Source organism: Magnolia sinica, chromosome 14, assembly GCF_029962835.1.
Source record: "Magnolia sinica isolate HGM2019 chromosome 14, MsV1, whole genome shotgun sequence".
In the NCBI taxonomy this organism is placed as follows: domain Eukaryota; kingdom Viridiplantae; phylum Streptophyta; class Magnoliopsida; order Magnoliales; family Magnoliaceae; genus Magnolia; species Magnolia sinica.
Genome location: NC_080586.1, coordinates 69,970,836 through 69,976,603, shown reverse-complemented (window position 1 = coordinate 69,976,603; position 5,768 = coordinate 69,970,836). Strand labels below are relative to the sequence as shown.

General features: G+C 40.7%; 1 non-coding gene across 1 annotated transcript; it reads right to left on the bottom strand.

The window, feature by feature from the left end:
* Nucleotides 1-1,410: 1,410 nt before the first annotated feature.
* Nucleotides 1,411-1,517, bottom strand: LOC131226426 (small nucleolar RNA R71). Its single transcript, XR_009161812.1, has one exon. It is a non-coding gene; the product is annotated as a small nucleolar RNA R71 (small nucleolar RNA).
* Between the last annotated feature and the right edge of the window lie 4,251 nt (nt 1,518-5,768).

The window sequence follows — 5,768 nt, the reverse complement described above, 5'->3', positions numbered from 1 at the left end:
TAGATAATTATTCCACAATTATTCCTTAAATTCTATTTGGTTTAGATCACATCTTAGTCTAGTTCTAGTTCTACTTGGTTTCAGATAACGTACAGGTATCAGTCCCTGTGGATTCGACCTCGGTCTTACCAAGTTTATTACTACATCACAACCTTATACTTGGGGAGTGAACAAGTTTTTGGCGCCGTTGCCGGGGACTGACGGTTGCGATTTTTTGAAATTAATTAGGTTTAGAATTAATTTAAGATTAGAATTTGACTAACTTTAGTTGTAGACTTTTATTTGATTTCTAGAACTAACCTGTTTTCCTATTTTATAGGATCCTGACATAAAGTTTCTAAATTGGTAATTCCTTCCTAATCTCTCTACTTTTTCTACTTTTTAGAATTAGGGTTTAATTTTTAAAAATTTTTAATTCTAGTATTTTTCTATTTTTAGGAAGTAGTTTATTTTTAGAAACTATCCTCTCTTGTTACTTTCTAATTTTAACTCTTTTAAAATCGAATTTTGTTTCCTAATTTATTCTTAAATTTTTTTTATTTAGAAACTAACCTTCCTATTTTGTAGGCCTTTAAAATAGAAATTTCCAATTCAGTAAGCTTCCTCTCTACTTTTTATTTTTCGTATCTCTTTTTAATTTACTTTCTAGTTTAGGACTTTCTTCCTTTTTAAGGGTTTTCTAATTCTAGACATTCTCTTTAGAACTGACTTGTTTTTTTTTCTTTTGCAGATCCTTAACTTAGGGGCTTCAATTTGGTAATTTCTTTCCAACTCTCTCTCTCCTTCTTTCTAGATTTTCTTTTCTTTCTTAGGATTAGGCTTTGAATTTGATTGAGGGCTGCGAGTGTTTCATGCCCAAGTGGGCCCGTGACAACACTCGACGTCTCTTAACTGAAGGAGGATTAGTTGAGGGGGTTGACTATCCATCGCAGGACTAGACACCACTTGAAATCCCCTGAGTTAATTGAAGTTATAGCTGAAGACCAACCTCCTCTACTTCCACCCAGGGTGGAGGATACCCAAGATGAGAATGAGGTGCATCAGGCACCCCCGCCTCGTACTTTACGAGATTATCTACAACCGGCGGGAGTGAGTACGCCCTCATGCATGATTTTCCCTGAGAACACAGGACAAATGGACATCAAGCCAGGAGTTATCCAACTCCTTCCCAAATTCCATGGACTTGAATCAGAGAGTCCATATTTACATTTGAAAGAGTTCGATGAAATTATAGATACATTATGTTTTCCTAATGTATCTGAGGATACAATTAGGCTGAAACTCCTTCCTTTTTGCTTAAAAGAGAAAGCTAAGACGTGGTTACATTCACTGCGTCCTAGATCCATTGGCACATGGAACGACATGCAGAGGGAATTCATAAAAAAATTCTTCCCACATCATAAAACGATTACCCTCAGAAAAGCAATCATGAACTTTGCCCAAAAGGAAGATGAAACATTCTTCCAATGTTGGGAAATGTTCAAAGATTTGGTCAGTTCATGCCTACAACACGGATTTGAAACGTGGCGCATTACAAATTTTTTCTACGATGGACTGACATCTTCCATGCGCCAAATGGTCGAGACAATGTGTAATGGAGAGTTCATTAATAAAGATGTTGACGAGGTATGGGATTACCTCGATAGTCTTGCTGAAAAAACACAATCATGGGACTATTACCCAAAGTCGAACACCACGTCTAGGCCGAATCAATTAAAGGAGAAAGGTGGATTATATCTCTTGAAAGAAGAGGATGATCTCAAGTGTAAAGTGACTACGCTCATAAGGAAAGTTGAGGCCATGGAAGGAAAGAAGGATAAGGTTAATGAAATTGTTTGCGGCATCTGTGATTGCAACATTCATACAACTAAAAATTGTCCTACAATACCTGCCTTTCGAGGAGTGTTGAATGAACAAACTAATGCCATAAACAACTATCAAAGACCTTTTACTGGACCTAACTTCAATACATACAATCCTGGTTGGAAAAATCATCCAAACTTTAGTTGGAGGAATGGACAAACGGATACTCCTCAAGGTTTCTTCAATCAAAATCCAAATCAAGTGAAACCTCAAGAGGAACCGGTTCAAAATTTCATACAAGAGCTGGCTCAGGCAATGCGGGGAATTACAGATTTTATGCAAAAGATAGATTCTCGTATGACGGTTATAGAAAAGGGGATGCTTCCTGCACAACCTCTCCCCAATCCTAAACCACAGTACGAGATTAATGATTCCAGCTCTTCAAATTAGATGGGGCACGCTAAATCCATCACCACTCTTAGGAGTGGAAAGATCATTGATAAAACTCTTCCGGTTAGGCCCGAAAAGCCTCAAGAACCAAAAGAGGACAACAATGATGGATCCAGTGATGCCCCACAAAAATTAGAACCGGAACTTCTAGAGAAGCCAGTTGCTCCGTTCCCCCAACGGTTGGTCTCACCAAAACCTCTCTCTAACTCTTAGGATATCCTAGAGGTGTTGAAACAAGTGAAAGTCAACATTCCTCTACTTGATGTCGTGAAACAGATTCCTTCATATGCCAAATTTTTGAAAGACTTATGCACGACCAAAAGACGGTAAAGTATTCAAAAGAAAGTTTTCTTGACTGAGAAAGTGAGTGCTATCCTAAAGCAAGACGTGCCACAGAAATTCAAAGATCCCGGTAGCCCAACCATATCGTGCGTAATCGAGAACCATCTAATTGATCACGCACTTCTTGACTTAGGAGCGAGCGTCAATCTGATTCCCTACTCGGTATACAAACAGTTAGGTTTGGGTGAATTAAAACCCACCCTAACCACACTACAACTTGCTGATCACTCTATTCGTGTACCAAGAGGGATAATCGAGGATGTGTTGGTCCAAGTTGATAGATTTTACTACCCTATAGATTTTATCATCCTGGACACCGAACCCATCAATAACATAAGCACTCAGATCCCCGTCATTCTTGGCCGCCCATTCCTTGCCACTTCAAATGCAATTATCAATTGCAGGAATGGTGTCATGACTATGTCTTTTGGGAATATGACATTGGAGTCAAAAATCTTTTTCAATAATGGCAGAAACTTAGAGGATGAGGACGATTTCCACGACATTAACATGATTGACTCTTTCGTGGAAGATACGACACCTCTAACCTTATCCTCCGACCATCTAGAGACGTGCCTGGCCCACTCCCATGATTTTGATGATGACATGATTAGGGAGACATGCACCTTGCTTGATACTGCACCGGTACTTGAAGTTAACCGGTGGAGGCCACAATTTGAAGAATTGCCACAAACTGATGTAGTGCCTCTACCGTCTAACCTCAAGCCGCCGAAGCTTGACCTAAAACCTTTACCCTCTAATTTGAAATATGCGTATTTAGGTCAAGATGAGACATACCCGGTGGTGATCTCTGCCCACCTGGAGAAAGAACAGGAGAGTATGCTCATATCTACTCTCATTGAGCATAAAGGAGCCCTGAGATGGACGATAGCGGACCTCAAGGGAATCGATCCCTCGATTTGTACTCACCGCATATATCTTGAGGATAATGCAAAAATCGCTCGGCAACCACAACGTAGACTAAATCCAAACATGAAGGAAGTGGTTAAAGCCGAGGTTCTTAAACTATTGGACGTGGGTATTATATACCCTATATCTGATAGTCAATGGGTGAGTCCAACTCTAGTGGTCCCTAAGAAGTCCGGAATCACCATCGTAGCCAATGCTAATAATGAACTCGTGCCAACTAGAGTCACTACTGGTTGGAGAATGTGCATTGACTACAGGAAGTTGAATACCGTCACGAGGAAAGACCACTTTCCTTTACCATTCATTGATCAGATCCTGGAAAGGTTAGCTGGTCATTCCTATTACAGTTTCCTTGACGGGTATTCGGGCTACAACCAGATAGAGATAGCCCCTGAAAACCAAGAAAAGACCTCATTTACATGTCCCTATGGCACCTTTGCCTATCGAAGGATGTCATTCGGACTATGTAATGCCCCTCCACCTTTCAGCGATGTATGCTTAGTATCTTTTCTGATATGGTAGGGCAATATCTAGAGGTCTTCATGGACGATTTCTCTGTTTACGGTCCATCTTTCAGTAAGTGCTTGGAAAGTCTTAAATGTGTGCTGAAAAGATGTGAAGAAAAGAACTTGGTACTTAATTGGGAGAAGTGTCATTTCATAGTTCAGAAGGGAATTGTCCTTGGGCATATCATCTCGTCCAAGGGAATCGAGGTAGATAAGGCAAAAATCGATCTTATCTCTAACCTACCTCCATCCAAGAACATCAGAGACGTGCGATCCTTCTTAGAACACGCAGGATTTTACAGGCGATTCATAAAGGACTTTAGTCTCCTCTCTCGTCCTTTATGTAATCTTCTTCAAAAGAATGCTCCGTACGAGTGGACTGAGCGATGTCAGGAAGCTTTCACCAAGCTTAAGGGCACATTAACCACTACACCTATCATGCAGCCACCTGACTGGAGCCTTCCTTTTGAGCTTATGTGTGACGCTTCTGATTATGCTCTTGGGGCGGTCCTAGGCCAGAGAAAAGATAAGAGGCCCTACGTCATTCATTACGCAAGTAGAACTTTAAATTCTGCCCAAGTGAACTACTCGATTACGAAAAAGGAACTCCTAGCTGTAGTGTTCGCTTTGGATAAATTTAGGTCCTACTTGATCGAATCCAAGATCATTATCTACACAGATCATTCGGCACTTAAGTATCTTCTTTCTAAGAATGATTCTAAGCCCCGCCTGATACGATGGATTCTTCTACTCCAAGAATTTGATTTGAAAATTAAAGATAAAAAGGGAGTAGAGAACATAGTGGCTGATCATCTATCTCGCCTTAATACATTTGATTTCCTTGAAACGACCCATATCAACGACATGTTTCCTAATGAACAACTGTTCAGAGTCTCCCATTCACCTTGGTTCGCTGATATTGCTAATTATCTTACTACAGGTATCATACCGACACAATGGACTGCGCAGGATAAGAAGAAATTCTTCATCGAGGTGCGCAACTTTTTCTGGGATGATCCTTATTTATTTAAATATTGGCCAGACCAAATCCTAAGGAGATGTGTACCAGACGATGAGCATCAGAGCGTCATCTCCTTCTGTCACTCACAGGCCTGTGGTGGTCACTTTTCTGCTAAAAAGACCACGGCCAAGATTCTGCAGTGTGGCTTTTACTGGCCCACTATGTTTAGGGAAACTCATGAGTTTTGCAAAGCTTGTGAGCGTTGTCAGAAATTGGGAGCATTGTCCTGTCGAAATATGATGCCTTTGAATCTCATCCTTATCATTGAAGCATTTGATTGCTGGGGCATCGATTTCATGGGACCATTCCCCCAATCATTTGGAAATCTGTACATTTTGCTCGCCGTGGATTATGTCACTAAATGGGTCGAAGCGATTCCGTGTCGAACTAATGACCATCGCACGGTCATTAAATTTCTAAAAAAAAACATCCTTTCTTGATTCGAAACGCCTCGAGCCATCATTAGTGATGGGGGCTCACACTTTTGTAATAAACCATTTGAGAGCTTAATGAAAAAATACGGTATCTCTCATAGGGTGAGCACCCCATACCATCCACAGACAAGTAGACAAGCTGAGATTTCCAATAGGGAGATCAAACACATTTTGGAGAAAACGGTTAACCCAGATCGTAAGGATTGGTCAATCCGATTGACCGATGCCTTATGGGCATACCGTACTGCCTTTAAAACCCCTATTGGAATGTCTCCCTTTAGA